This window comes from Hemiscyllium ocellatum, chromosome 29, assembly GCF_020745735.1.
Source record: "Hemiscyllium ocellatum isolate sHemOce1 chromosome 29, sHemOce1.pat.X.cur, whole genome shotgun sequence".
Classification (NCBI taxonomy): Eukaryota; Metazoa; Chordata; class Chondrichthyes; order Orectolobiformes; family Hemiscylliidae; genus Hemiscyllium; species Hemiscyllium ocellatum.
The window spans coordinates 33,642,277-33,663,953 of record NC_083429.1 but is presented as its reverse complement, the minus strand read 5'-3'; the positions used below and the strand labels follow the sequence as shown (position 1 = coordinate 33,663,953).

At 38.7% G+C, this 21,677-nt stretch overlaps 1 protein-coding gene across 4 annotated transcripts in view; it reads left to right on the top strand.

Annotated features, from left to right (window-relative positions):
- Positions 1-21,677, top strand: part of LOC132829473 (protein Aster-B-like) — a 599,261-nt gene that overhangs the window by 207,620 nt on the left and 369,964 nt on the right. For 2 of the 4 annotated variants that reach the window (XM_060846666.1, XM_060846665.1), the window contains exon 1: positions 8,968-9,104. The exons of the other annotated variants lie outside the window; for them this stretch is intronic. The gene's annotated coding sequence lies outside the window, so the exon portion shown is untranslated. Of the gene's footprint in view, positions 1-8,967; positions 9,105-21,677 lie in introns of those variants that run through there. 4 annotated transcript variants of the gene reach the window in all.

The window sequence follows — 21,677 nt, the reverse complement described above, 5'->3', positions numbered from 1 at the left end:
ACCATGGTTTGGATAAAATAGATCCAAGTCAGCTTTCTGCTGTACACATAATTTAAGCACAAAGGGTCATGTTTAAGGATATTTAAATAGAGACATGAAGGAGAATTTTCAAACAAAAAATTAAAAACATGAAAGAGATTGGTGGAAAGAAATAACAAATGGGAGTAACAGTTGGTACAAATATATGTAGATAGTTGAGATACATGGACCAAACCAAGCACCTCTCTTGTCTGAAGCCATCCCATTAAGCTAATGTTTTGAGACTTCATGTTTGAAATTGCACTCCCAGGAATAGAATACATATGTTTTTAGCTTGCAGATTTTTTTTAAAAAAATGACGTATCAGAGCACATAAGGACACCAAACCGGAATGCTTTAGCCAGGAAGTCGGTGCAATGTATCATTATTACAATACATTTTTAGCGTTTGGAGTCTGGAATACAAACACAATTACAATTGCACAGGAGCCAAGAGCTGTCAGAGGTAATATTCTAGAGCTAAATAGCTTCGGAATGAGCTGAGACTTGCTGAAATTTTGGAATTGGATCTTAATCAGCTTCATAGACACTTAGTTTCAAAACTGCAGCTTTCCACTTTGAGTGTAACTGTGTTTAAGCGAATTACCTTTCTTGAAGAAACCATCATTCATAAAATAATATGTGGAATCATTTCATTTTATGCTTCGTGATATCAACCATTCGAGAATGCATTGATTGATCTTCACACCATTTCACTGATTTGCTTGATGTACAGTTTTCTCAGGTGAAATCTTCTATTCCTCAAGATGGCAAGCTTAGAGGTGAGAGAGGCACGTAATTAGATCATGTCATGGTGTATACATCCGGAATTAAGTCTAGGATGAGAAATTCATTGTCAGTTTTCCCATGTTGCCATCAGTTGAGGACATTGTGACCAATTAAGTGCTACTTAAAGGCCTCAACCTGCACTCATTGGCATCAATCCAGGTCAATTGGTCACCTTGGGTAAACAATTTGTTGGATTGGGGAGTGTTGGAGAGAGATTGAGATTCCCTCAATTAAAGGCAGTTAGTGGGTCTACTAGGAGCCACACTCTGCCCTTGCTTGTGACGTTGCCCTGCCTTCCTTTCCCTCTGACCCCTCCAACTCGAAGAACTATTCTACACCGATAGATTGCACCTTTCTCCAAGATCATCTGTGTTCCTGCATGCTCCTCTGACAGTAGCCACTGCCTCCCTTGTGGTGCTGCTGGTGTCTGACTGGCTAGCAACTCTGTCAGGATGAGGTTTCCACCTCAGAGACTTATTTCCAAGGGAAGGCTACAAACGGCTGGACCAATGTCTGATTAACATTACATTCGGTGGGTCTTCCTTGGAAGAGACATCTCCATGGAAGTAAGGCCCCAGTCCTCTCAAAACTCCCCCTAGAGAGACTAGTTTTGGTTTTATATCTCACAATCAAACAGATTTTCAACAATCATAGAAATTTTGTAATGGACTCTCAAAGCAGTTTAGAAGATGCCGACTGTTTATGTATCAGGTTGTTCTTATCATCTCTTGTCTTAACTCAGTAGGCAATGCAATGTATCGTTGAAACAACCTGAATAAAATTGTAATTTGTAATTTGATGTTGATCTAGGCATCAATTTGATGTAACAGTTGGCCACAGAGCATTTTGAAAGGGATTAGCTCATAGATGACTACAAGCACCGCAAGATCTCTCTGTTCCTCCGAGTTTCCTAGTGTCCTGCTGTTCATTGACTATGCCCTTACACTTTGGAAGAAGTAACAAGATATCACCTCATACTTATCAAAGTTACATTTCATCTACCCAATCCATTAATATCCTGTAACCTAAAACCTTTTTTTCCAGATTTTTTCCATCCACCATTCTTTGTATTACTTGCAAACTTACTGAGTGCCACCCCACCTTCTCATCTACATTGTCTCACACACACAGCCTGCCCCAACTTTCTATCTCCTGCCAGGAAGCCAATTTCAAATCCAACTTGTCAAGTTATCTTGGATCACATCCTCTTACCTTCTTTATCAGTCTCTCATGTTGGACCTTGTGAAAGGTTTTGCTGAAATTCATACAGACTACATTATCTACACTACCCTTGTTGAAACACCTGATATCTTGTTTAAAAATTCAACAATCTTCAATTATTATCTCCAATATGTGTAACACTGGCTGAAAGGTTGTACTACAATGAATGGTATTTTTTGAAATTTCTTCTGTAATGTTAGACCCGCCAACTTGCTGATAGTTTAGTATCTAGCATGTGAGGTTCCAATGTTTTTAAACAGAATAATGATCACAGCTCATGATGAGAAGCAAAGGCAAGATGACATAATTAAAGATGATGTCTTCCATGTGTGGATAAATTCTCTTGGGCAAACATATTACACTTAAGAATTTTTTTTGTTCTTAAATGCAGTGCCGCAATAGGACAAAACCTGAGTTGAAGGGGGAAAGATTTGCAGATAGTGTGTAGTTTTATCTGGAGCAGATGGGAGAATAGGATCAGGTGGAGAAGTGGTTGAGGCTTGTTGTTTGCTTTGATATATGCTCCCGCAGTAGAATTGTCACCAAGGGAGCACGTTGGAAGCAAACACCTTCAGCTGCAAAATTCAGCAACCAGCAGACAACAATCATTCAGGGCAAAACAGTTGAAAGCACGATGATAAATTGCTGTAGTGCTTCTGAACGTAAGCCTACAAATTTGTGGAACTCTTTTTCAGAACTTTTATTTGTTATGCAAAGTGGAATTTGCATAGCAACTGTGTGTTTGCTTTCAGCATTTACCAGAAATGGAGCAGACTTTGGTGTGCACACATAAGGAACAAGACTAAGGGGATACAGAGCTTGAATGATGCTCGTGAGAATAACTACTTTTGCAAATTTCTGCAAATGAGTATGTGTGAGTTAGCATCTTCTAATGTTTATGATGGATCATGTGCTTATTTATTTTTATCATTACAAACTATTAATCTTTGCTGATTGTTTAGTGGTGTCTTTGAAGATTTTGCAGTTTATAGTTTGGATGACTGCTGCTACTTTCTCTCACCCAATTATACATTGGTTGCAACAGATAAGGAAACCACTTGGTCCATTGTGTTTGTGCTGGCTAACTAGTCCAATCCATTTGTCCCCTGTAGCCCTGTAAATGCTTTTATTCCAGCTTAACCTAATCCCTTTGAAAGTCCATTATATCTACCTTCATCACACTGTCAGGAAGTGCCTTCCAAAACCTAATCACTTACTGTGTAAGAATATTTTCTTTTTGTTCTTTTGTTTATGTTGGCGTTTCTTTCAAATTGGTGTCCTGGTTCTGCACCATTCCATCAAAAGGAACATCTTCCTCCATCTACTTTGTCCAGACCCCTCTTCTTTCAAATTTCACAATTCTGTGCATTAACCTTCATCTGCCATGTGTCTGCTAATTCTACAAGACTGTGCATGTCCTCTTGAAGTTCATCACTATCCTCTTTACAGTTCACAATGCTCCTATGTTTTGTGTCATCAGCAGATTTTAAAATTGTGCTGTATATGCCCAAGTCTATGTCCTTAATGTGGATCATAAGAGGCTTTAATCCTAGTACCAACCCCTGGGAAACTGCTTATCTTTTGTGTCATTCAGCAAACCCTATATCTGTTTTGCCACGATCCCTTTGCCGAAAAGACTATTATGTGGTGTTTTATCAAATGCCTTCTGGAAGTCCATGTACACAACATCGTTGCCATTACCTTTATCAAAAGATGCAATCAAATTAACCAAACCTATTTTGTCTTTTACAAGTCAGTGTCTGCTATCCTTAATAAATCTATGTTTTTACAAGATGTTATTAATTTTGTTCCAGATTTTTATTTCTGTAAGTTTTCCCACTCCTGAAGTAAAACAATTGTTATCGTACATCATCTTGAATAAGTGTGTAATGTAGCAATGTTGGATGGAGGTGAGGACAGCAGTATCACTCAACCTTTTTCCTATTCAGTAATTCAGGTGCTTTGAATTCATTTGAATTTGAATTCAGTGTTAGATTCGTGTTAGTTTTTGCTGGAAGCAAAGGTTTTAACCTATTCTGTATCCTAAGTCATCATGAAGTGTATATTTGTAGCATGTTGGATTTTTTGATTGTGTGATTCTTTTCACAAGTTCACTGTTTACACGTAAGAAGAGAAAGAGACAAATCAACGTAAATAGAGCTCAACATTAAAGGAATATTTATCAAGGGATACAAGGATCAAAGAATTTGAGGATCCTGAGAAGGGGAGGAGAATAAGTGAAAAACTGCTTGTTTAGCACCATTGAACATTGGATATGCTTACAATGAAGTTTTTTTCCCCCCAAGTATAGTCACAGTTATAAGGTAGAAAATACAACAGCACATTTGCACAAAACAAATCCCAGGACGATCAATCTGGAAACAACCAAATATGATGTTGTTGGAGGATTAATTATGAGATAGGACACTTGGGTAAACTCCCCAGTCTTCAAAATAGCAGAGAAACTAGGATAGGGAATTCCAGGATATAGAGGCAAGGTGGATAAAAGAATAGCAGCTTGTGAAGGGGAATTCTTGGAAAAAGAGTCATTATTGACTGACCAGAAGGTATTGAGGCCATGGACTGATTTAGAAGTGAAGTACTTGTGATGACAGACAGTTGATGGCGATTGAGCAGGGTAGGAAGGCAGGTCAAAACATTCTGTATGAATTATCATTAATGTATGATGGAAATGATAAGTATGCAAACAGGATATAGGAAAAGTTTAGTTGAAGCATTAAAAAAGTGCTGACGAGAAGATCTGTACTGTGAAGGTAGAAAAAAGATTTTGTTGAGGAATGGACCTGAAAGAGGATGTAGATCTTAAACAATACACTAAATCCTTTAATATTCAAGATATGTATCCAGATTTGTAGCTCGGGTGCCGGTTGTCATAGGTGCAGATATGTTCGCAAAGTTGGGAAGATGATTTACAGATGTTTCATCCTCTTGTCCAGGTGACATCTTCAGTGCTTTGGAGCCTCCTGTGAAATGCTGCTGTACTGTATCTTTTCGAATTTATTTGGTCCGTTTCCTGCTGCTTCCTGTTGCCGGTTCTGGTTGTTCCTTGTAGTGGCCAGTATATTGGGTCTCGGTCTATGTGCTTGTTGATGGAGTCCATGGATGATCATAGGACAAGCCAAGCAGAGCACAGCCAGAGAATGTCTGGAAACATGGCACTCATCCATGGAGTCCATCAACAAGCACTATACTTCGACCCAATGTACCGGCCATGACAATAAACAATTGGAACTGGCAAGGGGAAACAGCTGGAATGGAACCAAGTAAATTCCAAAAGAGACAGTACAGCAGTGCTTCACAGGAGGATCCAAAGTACTGAAGATGTCACCCAGATGGGTTGAAAAATCTTCAAATCAACTTCCCAGCTCAGCAAACATACCACAACTACAACATCCCTTTATTCATTGCTCAGAAAAATCTGATTTTGAAGGAATTAGATTCTCTACAGTGTGGAAACAGGCCCTTCGGCCCAACCAGTCCACACCGACCCTCCAAAGAGTAACCCCACCCAGACCTATTTCCCCCTGACTAATGCACCTAACACTATGGGCAATTTAGCATGGCTAATTCACCTAACCTGCACATCTTTGTGACTGTGGGAGGAAACAGGAGCACCCACAGGAAACCCACGCAGACGTAGGGGGAATGTGCAAACTCCACACAGACAGTCGCCCGAGACTGGAGTTGAACCTGGGACCCTGGTGCTGTGAGGCAGCAGTGCTAGCCACTGTACCGCCATTGTTCAGCAGCTTTAGTTTTTAACCATTCATTATTTACGTAATATGAATATATTTTTGACCTTAGTTAAGTGCAGGTTATTGCAATGTCAGCTATTTCAATTGCATCTGCGTCAGGATCAAGATAACAATTGCTACATCAACCTGAAGGACGGTCCGACAAGATTAGTTTGAAGGAGTACACTGTACAAAGCTTGGTTGTATTTTTCTTTATAAATTTATTTTACATTCCATGTCAACTGTACGACATGAAACAAAGACAGAAGCTTTGTGCTATCTTGACAGTGTGACAGGTCTTGGCACGACTCACTTTGGTGCAGAGATATGATCCCATTGATGGCTGGTGTCCCATAATATATTGAGGCTTTTGTTCAGGTTTACTTTATGGGCTTTGGTGGCCAGTGAAAGCTGAAAAGCCTGAGAATTCACCACAGCCCAAAACTGATGGTCCAGGGATATTGAGCAGACTCATCTCCTCAGCATTAATTTTATTGCACCCTGGCCTGCTCCAATTGTCAACATGGAAATGACATAGGGCTGTCCCAAGAGATGGCTATGGTTTATCCTGACATGGAGTGAAAATTGGGAAGGCAAGTTGATCCTATTGAATCTCCAATTCCTGGCAGCAAGCTCTTAGAACATTGGTGTCCTTGCCGCAGAATGTTTACATGTTGCTCAGAGCTCAGCAGATCAAATTGACGAAAGTTAAGGAAATAACATCTACTAAACATCATTCAGTACTATTTGTACTCACAATTTTACTGTTACCTTAGTTCATACTTTTAGTTTATTCTTTCTCCACCTCTTTTAAAATATCTTTCCTGTAAGGCTATACCTCTGCAAATTCATTTGTCTCCTTGGCATCTGGAAGTGAGTGAGGTTAGATGTCCACTAATTTTTCGTTCACTCTGCCTCCTTGCCTTTCCTGGCTTAACAGAGATTGAGGAAAATGAATACCTTTGCTAACCAAAAATTCGGTATTTAAAAATCGCTAATTGATCTCTGGATTTTAGTTGAAGTTAGCCTACGTGTTATCAGTGACATGTTTCTTTTTCAAGTTATTAAGTTTTGCTTGACACTGAGAAATTTCAGCTGCTGTAGTTATTGCATTGCTTGCCAAAAGCTTTTTGGAAATTATGGTTGGAACGAATACATTTTGAAGGATAACTTTATTTTAACTTCAATTCTGATTAAGGTAATGGCACTTGTATGAAAGCACTGAACAAACTGTCACGAACTTGTTTTGAAAACACAAAATTTCACATCCATAAATACATTTTTTTTCAGTTATCTTAGTTCAGTCAAGTATACTTTTTATTTTAATTCCAGTACACAAAGGTTGTTGATTTACATACTAAATAGAATAATTTGATATTTATGATGACAGCATCCTCGGTACTCCTATTTTAAAAACGATAGACTAATCAGTAGTATGGTCAAATGTTTTAAAGGACAAATGTGTCAACAGTGTACTCTTAGATCATGCATTCAGCTGAGAAAAATGCCCTGAAGTGCTTCACAGGAGTGCACTCTGACAACAGTTTACAAAGTTGTCTTGATCCATTCGTTTTTTGACCTGTTTCTGGCCTATAGTTCCATTGGATATGTATTCACATCAACTGGGGTTTGTAGTAGATCCTGAGCATATAGTTGACAGTAGTTACTAGTATATAGATTTTGGCTTTCAGCATATCATGGTTTATTCTAATCTTTTGTTTGATTTATTGCATTTTGTTGTTTTAAAAGTTATTTCAGTTAGAAAGATCTTGCATCTTACAAGATTATAACACTGGTTTTCTAGGCAAGACAAAATATTCTTCTGGAAATATCTTGCATGGTCTTGTCCGAGTAAGTTGTGTAAGTGGATGTATGGTTTGAAAAAAAATTAAAACTTACTTACATATTTTTCATCTTAAAATCGTCTCATACAAGGAGAACTTTTTAGGTGAATACTTTATAAACCATTGTACGATTCCACCCCACCCCCACCCTAAATGTTACTTTTTGTTGGCAGGTTTGAATCACAACATTGGTATGTCAGCAGAGTGTACTGTCTCCTTGAACTGCACAGATATAGTGTGAATGTAACAATGTACAATCTGTGATATGCTCACTGAACAATGCATAATTAGTTGTTTATCATTCATGTGAATATTTACAATAGATAAAACAAATCTTTATTCTTTTTAGGGGAGCACTGCTGGTTGAACTTGTGTGTGCATCCTGGTAATTGAGTCACTAATCTTCACTCTCTCATTCTGCTTACATCGAAAAGTATACTATGTTAACATGAAAAATAATTGACACCATGATGTGGAAGAAGAATGGCATACCATGTAGAGGTGGGATTAAGAGTTTGTCCATGCATCTGATGAAGGTTTGACAACTTGCAGTCTTGTTCGTTAACAACCACTGAATAATGTAAGCTGGTCCCATGTGGCAGAGACTAGAATTACATGCTACAATTGCTTATGCATGTTTTATCTTCAGCATTATCTAATATTACAGCTTCCCTGATGAGCATCGGTCTCTTCATCACACTGCTGCTGCTCATATTCCTCTGTGGATTTTAATTGCTTTTAATTTTTGTTTATCGTATCTATTGTATCAAAATGTGTCAGTAGACATTCAGACTGCTCCTAGCGTGCTACTGACAGTTACCAGCACTGGAGGGCTCAAGTGCACTGAAGAAGTTCCAGCTACAGTACTTCAATGTAATGAACAGCTATAAAAGACTACAATTTGCAAAATATTTCATTCAATATATGCTAAGTGTTGGATTGCACAAAACATCACATTATTTAAAGGAGCAACAAAAATAAGTAAACTAACCATACTGCATCTGATTTTACAATGTAAGTGATTTCACAGTGACGGCAGCATTTGTGGTGCATGATTTGTGAACATTTACTTTTCTTGTAAAAGACTCTTAGAACTGTGTTTTACAGTACAGTAAAGAAATTTTGCAAACTATAGCGATGACTGATATGCTACAGCTTCCTGCTGTACAGATCTCATCTTCAGGAAATGGCACTGTGGCCTGGTCAAGATCCTCAACTCCAACACTTCGCAGAAAGCGTTTCAAAATGAAACGTTGGAAGAATGTTCAGAGTGAGAAAGAACAAATGGTGAGCAACATTTACTGTGGCCCAATAACCAAAGAGTACCTACAGCTTCCTTCTATTGAGATTACTCCATCAAGTGACGAGGATACTCCTTGGTCTAACTGTTCCACGCCAAGTGCTTCTCCACGCCGCAAACGCTTCCTGTTGAAGAAATGGCTGAAGGTTCGTGAGAAAGGAGAAGCAAGTGAGACCAGGTAGATATTGAAAATAGTACTGAGAAATGAACGTTATAATATGAAGTGTTGTAATGTAGATTTCATCATAAAAATGCTAACTCTTAAAAAAAAAAAGCCCAGTTAACTGCTAGGACACATAGCAATCAGAATGCCTATCTACTTATGTAGTGATTACGAACTCTATCTTAAGTTAAAACAAAAGTAGACCCATGAGTTGAATACTGTTTATCATTTACTTGTTCTTACAAAGAAAATGCACTGAATTATGAAATGTGGCTTTGAGACCAAGTTACCAACATGTTTCTAGTTTTTGATACCCAAATCTCCTCATTATTCACCTGCATGTGTTTATGTCGTTGCAAGCAATAATCCAACACATTTACAGTGATGATGTGAAAAGTATATATCACTCCCTAATTAAATTGTGAGTAGAATTTTGCAGAAAGGTTGTTGAAATTTACTACTAGGGACCACAACTGCAAACATTTTCAGGCTTGTTGGAGAGTGGAAATACTTGAGCAATGGAACATTTTTACTTTACTTCTATCTTTCATACATACCCACTAATGACCATCCAGTTGCCCGTTACCTCAGACTTGCAATTAAGAGACAGAATATGTATTTGGAAAGGTGCAGGTTGGTTGGAGGGGTGGTTGCGATCGGGATTGATAAATTAGCAGATGAGGAGAGGGTTGAACAAGAAGACTGAAACATGTTAAAAAAAATTGAAAATCACACACTTCCATTTATTCATCGTTGGTTCAATCACGTAGAAGGCATCGAGCCTGGCTGCTTTGCTCATTGCATCATTTTATGTGGATTAAAATAGCCTCTAATTTAGGGCTGTCTGACTTGCACCATTTATAAAAATAATAAATCCTGAAAATTTAAAGTGATGTCTGTGCTGTGCCATTTTCCATTTAAACTGCTTGGGCTTAGATAAAAAGCTTTCAGAGGTACATCTGGTTTGCACTGTCCATGTGGAAACATTTATTGTAATTATGAAAGCTGTTACCATGTTTTGGGCAGATGACTAATCAAAATGTTAAGTATAAAACTTACCAAACTACCCTTCATCCATATGAAATTAAGGTAGAAGTTAATTTTAGGAGCAAAATGATTTAATTTTCCTGCAAATTGTTTACAGAGCTTGGTTCATTATTATTTAAATAACTGGCCAATTTCCATAGTAACCTTTTATGACAGCAGCTTACTATTGTCTGATTTGGTCACCAATAGTCTTGACAAAAGAAGAAATGAAGAATGTTAAAGTTTCTCGATTAGAGAGGTCAAGTGAACTAAAAAATGTTGTTTAATAAAGGTGAATTGTTGAGTGAGGAAAAAGTTGATTTGTTAAGGTGATCTGTGAATTTAAGGCACTGTACAATGCTATCAGAATTGTGATATCAGTACCATGATCTGGAGTATCATGTTCAGTTTGTGCCCTATATTTCAGAAGGGATATGCTGACCTTGAATGAGATTAGAGTTGAATTTATTTATTTGAGTGACATGAAGGCTTAAAGGGTTATGTTCTGAAGAAAGGGTGTTTGCATTTTAGAGACCTACCAGCTTGTGTTCGATGGGTTTCAGAAGTTGGGGTGGTGTTTTATTTGATATGTTTAAATTCATAAAAATGCATAAAGGAAACCATTTCTTCTGGGGTATCTTAAAATTAGAGCCAGCTCATTCATGAGTGAAATAATTAATTGCTACTTAAATGAAAATCTGAAAATTTTCCTGACCAACATACCTCCAAAACACCAGTGAATGCTCGACCAAATAAAATTGGCTAAAAGTATCAAAGGCATATAGATTTAGCCAGATCGGCCATAATCCACCTAACAGAACAAGCTCCAAGAGCTTTGTTCGTATTGTTCTTATTATAATAATTTTTGTACTTATATAATTCTTTGACAGGTTGATACAACTCTATTGAAGTAAGAGTCAGAAAGCACTTTGATTTTGATAAGCGCTTTTCCATTTAGTATTGTGATTAAGATACCATGTTAAAAATAACTATAATTGTGCAGAACCTTTCAATAGGCTGCTACAAAGCAGTCATATGTTTTTGAGAAAGGGTTGCTATTTGGGTTATGTACTGAATTTTTGTACTGTGACATGTCACATACAGTGTGTTTTACTATTGTACCGTAGCCTGATTTCAGAGTTATCTGTTAAATTATTTTTGTTAAAGAACTGTGACTTGAGGAAAATTATTGAATTTTGGAGAAATAGGAAGCTAAACACATTCCAGCCAGAATGATACACCAAAAATTCAGTGATGGAAAAGCAAATATGTTGCAACAGAGGACCCTTTTTTTCATTTGTTACCCATAATTTCTACTTTTTTTCCTTTTTGTAATGTTCAATTACATAAAAAATTGTTTTGACCTTTTCAGGAACTTCACGACTGAAAATAATTGGTAGGTTCCAGCATTTGCGCTAAATTTATTTAACACTGTTGTTCCAACTTTCCTCCATTTAGTTGAGTTTGGGTTCTGCCAAGGCCATTCAGCTCCTTACCACATTACAGCCTTGGTCCAAACATGGACAAAAAGCTGAACTCCAAAGGTCAGTTGAGAGTGATTGCTGTTGACATCAAGGCAAAATTTGACCAAACTCTCTGACATAGATTGGCAGCGGTGTAACATCTGCAAGATACAATGCAGTAATTCGCCAAGGCTCTTTTGACAGCACCTTCCAAATGTGCTATCTCTATAACTTCAAAGGACATGGGTAACAGTGACTTGGAGTGTCACCTCTGCAAGTTTTCCTGCACCCCTGACACCATCTGACTTGGAATTACATCACCGTTCCTCCTGTAACTCCCTGCCTGACAGTGTTGTGAATATTGTGACTATGCTTCCCCTTTAAAGAGGTTATTTTGCCCTTTTTTTTTCAAGAGGGTTTGTAAAGGCAGAGATCCTGATATGTCTGGAAATATCTACCTGAAAAGGCTTTAAAGTTTTCTTTTAAGCACTTGTACAATGAAAGAAGAGTGACCAGTTCTCCCAGTTCAGGGTTTTTTTCTGGCTTGGTTTTATCTAGCAGTCTGTTTGAAGCTGCTGGTCAAAGAAAGCTGCAAGTTGGAAAAGTTTCCTGGATTCAACAGAAGTTTTCTGTCTGACCTCTCTTCTGTAAGAACCTGTGTTCGAATTTAACTTTTTGTCAAGGGCATGTTGCAAGTATTTTGAACAGAATCATTAAGTTGCGATAGAGTCGATTGAATTTTCAGACAGGTTAGGTTATTCTCAATTTGGTTCTCTTTTGTTTGTGTTTCATTCAGTAATCTGTAAATAAATTCTCTCTTGTTTACAACTGAGTGATTGGGCCAGCTGCGACGCTCCTGGAATATCCACCTTACACCTGCTTAAAACAACAAGATGTTAGGCTCCGGACTACTTTCTTGAAATGTTTTTTTTGGGTGTCTGGCCTGGTCCATAACAGTATGCCCCCATTTCAAGAATTACATTAGCTCAAGAAGACAGTGCATTAGCTCAAGAAGACAGTTCATTACCACCCTCTTCATGGCAATTATGCATGGGCAATATAAATTGACCTACTCAGCGAAGCCAATGTTGCATGAACAGTTCCTTTTAAAAGCCATCAGTTTAGAAGTACATCATTTGCTTAACCAGTAAAATAAAACATTTCAGAAAATATGAAGATGCTTGTCAGGAGTTTCTTTGCCTACAGTGTGAGGGTGGTAAAATCCTCATGGGGAGGTGATTGCATAATGGCATTATTTCTGGACTGTTAATTTAGAGACCTGGGTTCAAATCCTGTCATGGCAAATGATTAATGTGAATTTAAAAAAAAATCTGGGTTTAAGAGTCCAATGATGACCATGAATTCATTGTCAATTGTTGGGGGAAAAAAAACGCCTGGCTCTCTAATGTCCTTTGGGAAGGAATCAGCCATCTTTACCTGGTCTGGCCTAGATGTTAATCCAGACCCACAGCAATGTGGTTTACTGGTAACTGCTCTCCGGGAAATTAGCAATAGGTAATAACCAGCGATGCCCTCATCCTGTGAATGACACGGAGCTTGTCGACAATGTTGACTGAATCCTGGACATCGGAGTGTGTCTGGGAAAATTAACAAACAGTAAAATTCACAACTAGTCTTGGAGGAACTGTTTGGGTTAAGTTCACAGCACAGACACAGATAAGTGTATTGTTTTTAAGTGTGACCTCCAGAAAGTCTGCAGTAGTGAGTAGAGTGGGTTCTTTCTTGATTATATGTTTTTTGAAATATGTCTCTTGATGAAACTTAAAATATAAGCCATAACTATTAATTTAACCTGGAGCAGTGTTTTGTGAAGGAATAAGATGGTGTTATTTTCTGGGTCTGTAGATTGTAAAGGAGCAAAAATGGCCTTTAGTAGAGTGATATGCGCTTCTTGTCAGATGTAGGAGTTTAAAGAAAGTTTAAGGGTTACTGCGGATTATATCTGCAATAAATGCTGTTGGTTGTGAATCTTATCAGGTCAAATGGATCGGTTGAAGAGACAGTTAGAAGGAATGAGGAATTTGCAACAGCAACAGTATGTGATGGATGGCAGTTATAAGAAGGGCATAAAGTCTCAGATACAGTCACAAAGATGGGGTAACTCCAAGAAAGGTAGGAGAGGTAGGCAGCTAGTGCAGGAATCTTCTGTGGCTATATCTATTTTAAACAAGTATGCTGTTTTGTAAAATGTAGGGGGTGATGGATTCTCAGGGGAACGTAGCATGAACAGCCAATGTTTCTGGTATTGAGACTAGCTCGAATGCAATGAGGGGTATGTCGGGTTCCAAGAGATCAATTGTGTTAGGGGGCTCTCTAGTCTGAGGTACAGACAGACGTTTCTGTGGCCAACAGCGAAAAATCTGAAGAGTGTGTTACTTCCCTGGTGCCAGGATCAAGGATGTCTCAGAGAGGGGGCAGAATGCTCTCAAGAGGGGGAGTTGCCAGCAAGAGGTCATTGTCCACATTGGAACCAATAACATAGGAAGGGAAAAGGTTGAGATTATGAAGGGAGATTACAGAGAGTTAGGCTGGAATTTAAAAAGGAGGTCCTCGAGATTAGTAATATCTGGAATACTCCTGGTGCTGCGAGCTAGTGAGGGCAGGAATAGGAGGATAGAGCAGATGAATGCATGGCTGAGGAGCTGGTGTATGGGAGAAAGATTCACATTTTTGGATCATTGGAATCGCTTTTGGGGTCAAAGTGACCTATACAAGAAGGACGGTTTGCACCTTAATTAGAAGGGGACTAATATACTGGCAGGGAGATTTGTTTGAGCTGCTTGGGAGGATTTAAACTAGTAAGTTTGGGTGGGAGGTGGGGGGAACCCAGGGAGATAGTGAAGAAAGTGATCAATCTGAGACTGATACAGTTGAGAACAGAAGCAAGTCAAACAGTCAGGGCAGGCAAGGACAAGGTAGGACTAATAAATTAAACTGCATTTATTTCAATGCAAGAGGCAGAACAGGGAAGGCAGATGAATTCAGCACATGGTTAGGAACACGGGACTGGGATATCATAGCAATTACAGAGACATGACTCAGGGATGGGTAGGACTGGCAGCTTAATGTTTCAGGATACAAATGCTACAGGAAGGATAGAGAGAGGAGGGGGGATTGGCATTTTTGACAAGGGGTAGCATTACAGCTGTGTTGAGGGAGGATATTCCTGGACATACATCCAGGGAAGTTATTTGGGTAGAACTGAGAAATAAGGGATGATCACCTTATTGGGACTGTATTATAGACCCCCTAATAGTCAGAGGGAAATTGAGAAACAAACTTGTAAGGAGATCTCAGCTATCTGTAAGAATAATAGGGTGGTTACGGTAGGGGATTTTAACTTTCCAAACATCGACTAGGACTGCCATAGTGTTAAGCGTTTAGCTGGAGAGGACTTTGTTAAGTGTGTACAAGAAAATGTTTTGATTAAGTATGTTGATGTACCTATTTGAGAAGGTGCAAAACTTGACCTACTCTTAGGAAATAAGGCAGGGCAGGTGACTGAGGTGTCAGCGGGGGAGCACTTTGGGGCCAGTGACATAATTTCATTAGATTTGAAATAGTGATGGAAAAGGATTGACCAGGTCTAAAAGTTGTAGTTCTAAATTGGAGAAAGGCCAATTTTGACGGTATTAGGAAAGAACTTTCAAAAGCTGATTGGAGGCAGATGTTCACAGGTAAAGGATGGCTGGAAAATGGGAGGCCTTCAGAAATGAGACAAGGAGAATCCAAAGAAAGTATATTCCTGTCAGGGCGAAAGGAAAGGCTGGTAGGTATAGGGAATGCTGGATGACTAAAGAAATTGAGGGTTTGGTTAAGAAAAAGAAGGAAGCATATGTTAGGCATAGATAGGATAGATCGAGTGAATCCTTAGAAGAGTATAAAGGCAGTGGGAGTATACTTAAGAGGCAAATCAGGAGGGCAAAAGGGGACATGAAATAGCTTTGGCACATGGAATTAAGGAGAATCTAAAGGGTTTTTACAAATACATTAAGTGGAAAAGGGTAACTAGGGAGAGCATAGGGCCCCTCAAAGATCAGCAAGGCGGCCTTTGTGTGGAGCCGCAGAAAATGGGGGACATACTAAACAAGTATTTTGCGTCATTATTTACTGTGGAAAAGGACATGCAAGATGTAGAAATAAGCGAAATAGATGGTGACACCTTGCAAAATGTTCATATTACAGAGGAGGAAGTGCTGGATGTCTTGAAATGCATAAAGGTGGATAAATCCCAGGACTTGATCAGGTGTACCCTAGAACCCTGTGGGAAGCTAGGGAAGTGATGCTGGGCCTCTTGCTGAGATATTTATATCGTCGATAGTCACAGGTGAGGTGCTGGAAGACTGGAGGTTGGCTAACGTGGTACCACTCTTTCAGAAGGGTAGTAAGGACAAGCCAGGGAACTATAGACCAGAGAGCCTGACATCAGTGGTGGGCAAGTTGTTGGAGGGAATCCTGAGGGACAGGATGTACATGTATTTGAAAAGGCAAGGACTGATTATGGATAGGCAACATGGCTTTGTGCGTGGGAAATCATGTGTCTCAAACTTGATTGAGTTTTTTGAAGAAGTAACAAAGAGGATTGATGAGGTCAGAGTGGTAGATGTGATCTGCATGCACTTCAGTAAGGCTTTCGACAAGGTTCCCCATGGGAGACTGGTTAGCAAGGTTAAATCTCATGGAAAACTGGGAGAACGAGCCATTTCGATTCAGAACTGGCTCAAAGGTAGAAGACAGAAGGTGGTGGTGGAGGGTTGTTTTTCTGACTGGAGGCCTGTGACCAGTGGAGTGCCACAAGGATCAGTGCTGGGTCCACTACTTTTTGCCATTTATATAGCTGATTTGGATGCGAGCATAAGAGGTACAGTTAGTAAGTTTGCAGATGACACCAAAGCTGCAGGTGTAGTGGACAGCAAAGAGGGTTACCTCAGATAACAACTGGATCTGGACCAAATGGGCCAATGGGCTGAGAAGTGGCAGATGGAGTTTCATTCAAATAAATGCGAGGTGCTCCATTTTGGAAAAGCAAATCTTAGCAAGACTTATACACTTAATGCTAAGGTCCTAAAGAGTGTTGCTGAACAAAGTGACCTTGGAGTGCAAGTTCATAGCTGACTGAAATTGGAGTCATAAATAGGTAGGACAGTGAAGAAGGCATTTTGGTATGCTTTCTTTTATTGGTCAGAGTATTGAGTACAGGAGTTGGGAGGCCATGTTGCGGCTGTATAAGACATTGGTTCGGCCACTGTTGGAATATTGCATGCGATTCTGGTCTCTTTCCTATCGGAAAGATGTTGTGAAACTCAACAGGGTTCAGAAAAGATTTACAAGAATGTTGCCAGGATTGGATGATTTGAGCTATGGGGATAGGCTGAACAGGCTGGGGCTGTTTTTCCTGGAGCATCGGAGCCTGAGGGGTGACGTTATAGAGGTTGACAATTATTATGGGCATGGATAGGATAAATAGACAAAGTCTTTTCCCTGTTGTGGCGGAGTCCGGAACTAGAGGGCAAAGTTTTAAGGTTAGAGGGGAAAGATATAAAAGAGACCTAAAGGGCAACTTTTTCATGCAGAGGGTGGTACCTGTATGGAATGAGCTGGCAGAGGAAGTGGTAGAGGCTGGTACAATTGCAACATTTAAAAGGCATTTGGATGGGTATATGAAAAGGAAGGGTTTTGAGGAATATGGGCTGGGTGCTGTCACGTGGGACTAGATTGGGTTGGGATATCTGGTCGGCATGGATGGGTTAGACCGAAAGGTCTTTTTCCATGCTGTACATCTCTATGACTCTAAATTGCTCTTTCAGTTGTAATTATTCAATTTCCAGTTTGACCCAGTTATGTTTTACACTTTCCCATTTCTTCATTTCTGTTTTGAAGAGTTGGTTTCATGTGGTGGGTACGGGCTGCATTGGTACCTTTCCTACGTAAGCATTCTTCATGTTTAATCGATATTTGCTGCAACAGTGTTTAATTTTAGGATATCACAGAAGTATCTCCAGTACTCTTAATAAATTTCACTGAGCTACTGCACCATATCTATTTTATTCCTGCCCACCTACGCCCACTTAAACTCAAGGCACTGTGACCATTTGTAAAACTTTTGTTTTGTGTTTTCATCAGGAAGTTGCACCAAATGGTGGATTGACCTTGGTAACTCTGTACTTTTTAGTTCATTTTCATTTGGCAACTACGCCCCATTGCTTGGTTTAATGTGTGTAGCATTGAAAATCAATCCATGCATCTATCTCATGACCAAGAGTCGTATCTTATAGGGCTCTGCACCACACTGGCTTTGTTCAGATTTGTGGCACGATCAATCCAGATGTTGTATGGCTCTCTCACTGTAAGCCTACCTGAATGCTCAAAGCATCTCTGCCTTAGATTTTCTTGCTTTTTGTGTGCTTTGCACCATCAGCCAAAGATACCAGGGTCATATTATTTCTGTCTTGCCTTGGTGTTTATTGCAGACATAATGGAAAATAAAATTGTCATGCTTGTCAGCAGGCCTTACTCAAACCAAAGGGAATGTCTTCGGTAAGGAGTCACAGGAAGAGTCACACTGCTCTAATACCAGTCCAGGGGTTTGGAAATGGTCAGTCATTCACTTAGAGCAGTCAGAGTCATGATTCTCCCTGTATAAGAAGTGAGGAGCTGAATATCAGGCAGCTAATCATCTGACTTAAGTTTCTCTGCCCTCGTGGGCCTGTTTTCCTCATGGGACTGAGAAAGAGGCATGTATACATGGGTGGCATTCCTGTTATTTATGGTGTAACTGGGAAGGTGTCCAGAGTGAGTGATTAGTTTGCGCAGAGGACATTCAGGGTTCGTGGTGTTGGAAGTTGAAGTGGGTGATGGCTAGTGGAGAAGATGTTGCAGGTATTAGTGAGAGCGGTACAGCTTGACCCTTGATTGGAGATGAATTTAATTCTAGAGATTGAATGTGTGGTTTCAGAGAGATGGTGGCACTTATGCTGATAGATCAGAGAAGGTCATTGACCTTTTTGCTACATTGCTGTGCATTCCTTCAGATTGGTGCGACTGTTTTAATCTGGTTGGTGACTTTGGTACAGCTTAGCATGTTCTGGTGCCATGACTTTTGCACCAAAGCAAACTGTTAACCCTGGGGGGGAAAAGGCTGTATTTATTTTTTGGAAGTAGATTTCTGAAAGATTGTCTGCACATGATCATAGTTTAGCATTGTTTCTATAAATTGATTACTTTGCAGCAAAAGTGGTGTTCATTAGCTGCTTTCTCTTTCTTATGACGTACTAATTACTGAATATAAGATGATAACTGAAAGTAAATCATTTCAGAATTCAAGATTGACAACTTGCTTCCAGTTATGTGCACTATTTTGTGACGAGGTAGGTGTTTTTTCTTCCACAGCTTACAAGATAATAACAGCTTTGCTGTCATTTAGCTTGTACTTTGACACAGTGTGCTGCTAACTTTATCTTACTTCCAAGTGCTGGCACGAGGTATACTGTAAATGTGATAACAAAATAACTACTCTGATCTTTTAAAAGATTTTTATAGCTAATCATATGGTCCAACAAGTCGCAATACTGCAGCTTATATTGATAATGTAGTGCGGACAACAAAGAAAACAAAACACCTAATTAATTAGAGACTCAATACTCTCTCTCAAGGTATCTATGATCCCTTTGGCACCCGATTCCATTATACGGTTTAATAACAACTTTGTTGAATAAGCAATAAAAGTTGTAAACAAAGCAAACCAATGAAGAGGGAGGAAGAGGCTAGATCTGGGTTTTTGGTGAAGGAAGAAGCAGCTAGGTTCAGGCTTCTCGTACATACTTTGGCAATTGATTTAATACTTATGAATTTTCAATGAAACTATTTATGGTTTTCTTAAAGAATTAACAAGCAAATTTCTAGAATAAGCAGTCAGGAGCTGTTCCTTACAGATGCAATATCTTGAAAACTGTCAGTATTTCACGGCAAATATGAATTGTTTTGAACTTCTTCCTTCCATACGATTGCATGTCTGTCATGTCAGCCATCAAATACCCATCAACTACTTGAATGCTTTGTCACTTGCTTTTAGAATTTATTTTCTATATCTATGTTGAATTACCTTTTACTTGGATCCTATGATCAACTCACATGTTTGTTCTCCTTTGTTATAGGTTGGCAAATATCTAAGATCAATTGGAAATGTAATAAATACTAAAACAATATTTGGCAGAAGTGTGGGACATGTATCTTAACTGTGTACAGCTACTTAATTCAGATATGTTGCCTCAATTTTTGAACTCCTCATTGTTGTGAGGGGTGGAATGAGTCTAATAAATTGTGGATTGCTAGTTTGATCCATTTAATCCATGTTATATATTTGAAATCATTATTTTAATATCTGCTATTTCATAACTTATTGTGGCCAACAGTGTGATGCATCTCAAAATGGTAATCAAATAACAAATCAGGGCCTGGATCTTGTTCCTGGTACCAGAACATCATCTTGACTTGATGCAACTGTTTCATCACTGGAAATCTTTTGTAGCTTCCTGAATGGTGGATTGATATTTAACTTAGAGAGTACCAGAAAAGATAGCGAGAGAATGTTCTTTTATTATAGAACAAATTGGGGGCCATCTTTACATTTTGGGCACATTGGCAGTTCTAGCTCAAGTTGCACTGAAAGCAACACCTGTTTTGAAATTTTTTTTCCCCTTGTGTAATACTGAATACAAAATCGGGCATGAATCAGCACTATCAGTGATTAAATATGTAATTTTTAAAAATATTCAAATATATTCCTTGATGCATTTAAGTTGTAGTTGGAAATTTGATTAAATGCAAATAAAAATGGATTTATCACAGAAAATAATGTAATTCAACCATCTCGAGAAGTGTGATTTTAAATGACTGAAAATAACTTTTTGAAATATTATAAAGATATTTTTCTAGTATTGGATTACAGCAATCAGTTCCTTAGTAAATTTAAAGAAATGCTTGAAATATTTCAGAACATACGTCTTCCCGTTCAAAAGATATAGAGTCATATTTGGAAGTCCTGAAGAACTTGTAAATTAGCACAGTTAGTAGCAAATCAAGTTCTTTGTTTGGAGCCTGTTTCTAGTGCTGTTTCTTAAAGCTAGCATTATATATCACAAAAACTCTAGTTGCATTAAATGTAGTTTGTGTTTAACGTTCAGCAATTTTTGTGATCAGAGTGTGAATAATTACAATCTTAATATATTACCATAAAAAGACCATAAGAAGTTGGAAGAGGAGTAGACCAATTCCCCCCTCGAGCTTGCTCTGCCATTCAATAGGATCCAACATTCCTCACCTCCACTTTCTTGTCCTTTCCCTGTAACCCTTGAATCCTCCATTGATCAAGAATCCATCTCAGCCTTTTAAATGTATATAAGGACTCTACCTCCACCAGTCTCTGTGGCGAGGAGTTCTAAAGACTCATAGCCCTCTGTGAGAAGAAATTCCTCCTCATGTCATTCTTAAATTGGATGCCCCTTTATTTTGCAACAATGCCCTCTGGTCTGACTCTTAAGGAGAAACATCCTCTCAGCATTTACATTGTCAAGTTGATATATTTCAAGGAGATCATATTGCATTCTTCTTAACTCCATTGAATATAGCCTCAACCTCTTTAACTTTGATCAGATGCTAATCCCTCTGTACCAGGGATCAATCTAGTGAAACTTTTCTGACCTGCCCCCCATGAAATGATATCTTTTCTTGTCTGGAGTACTGCAGTACTTATTTATGTATTAGCATAATACCCACAACCAGCTCATCCCACTTTTCAGTGTAAATGAGGTAGTCTACAATTTTTTAAACTTGCGTCATTTGGTAATTGCTGATGATGGTTTTTCAGATCTGAAAGAAGCATAGAGGTCAAATTCTCCTTTAAGTAAATTTGAGATGGAATTAGACTCCTGACAATGGCAATAATTAATGAAAAGAGAAAATTCTTCATTGAGTATTACAAGAAAAATGCTGAGTACTTGAGTGAGGTAAACTATACTGTTTCATCAGTTATAACAACATAAGAATTTGACCTGGTTTGCCATTCATTAACATTATGGCT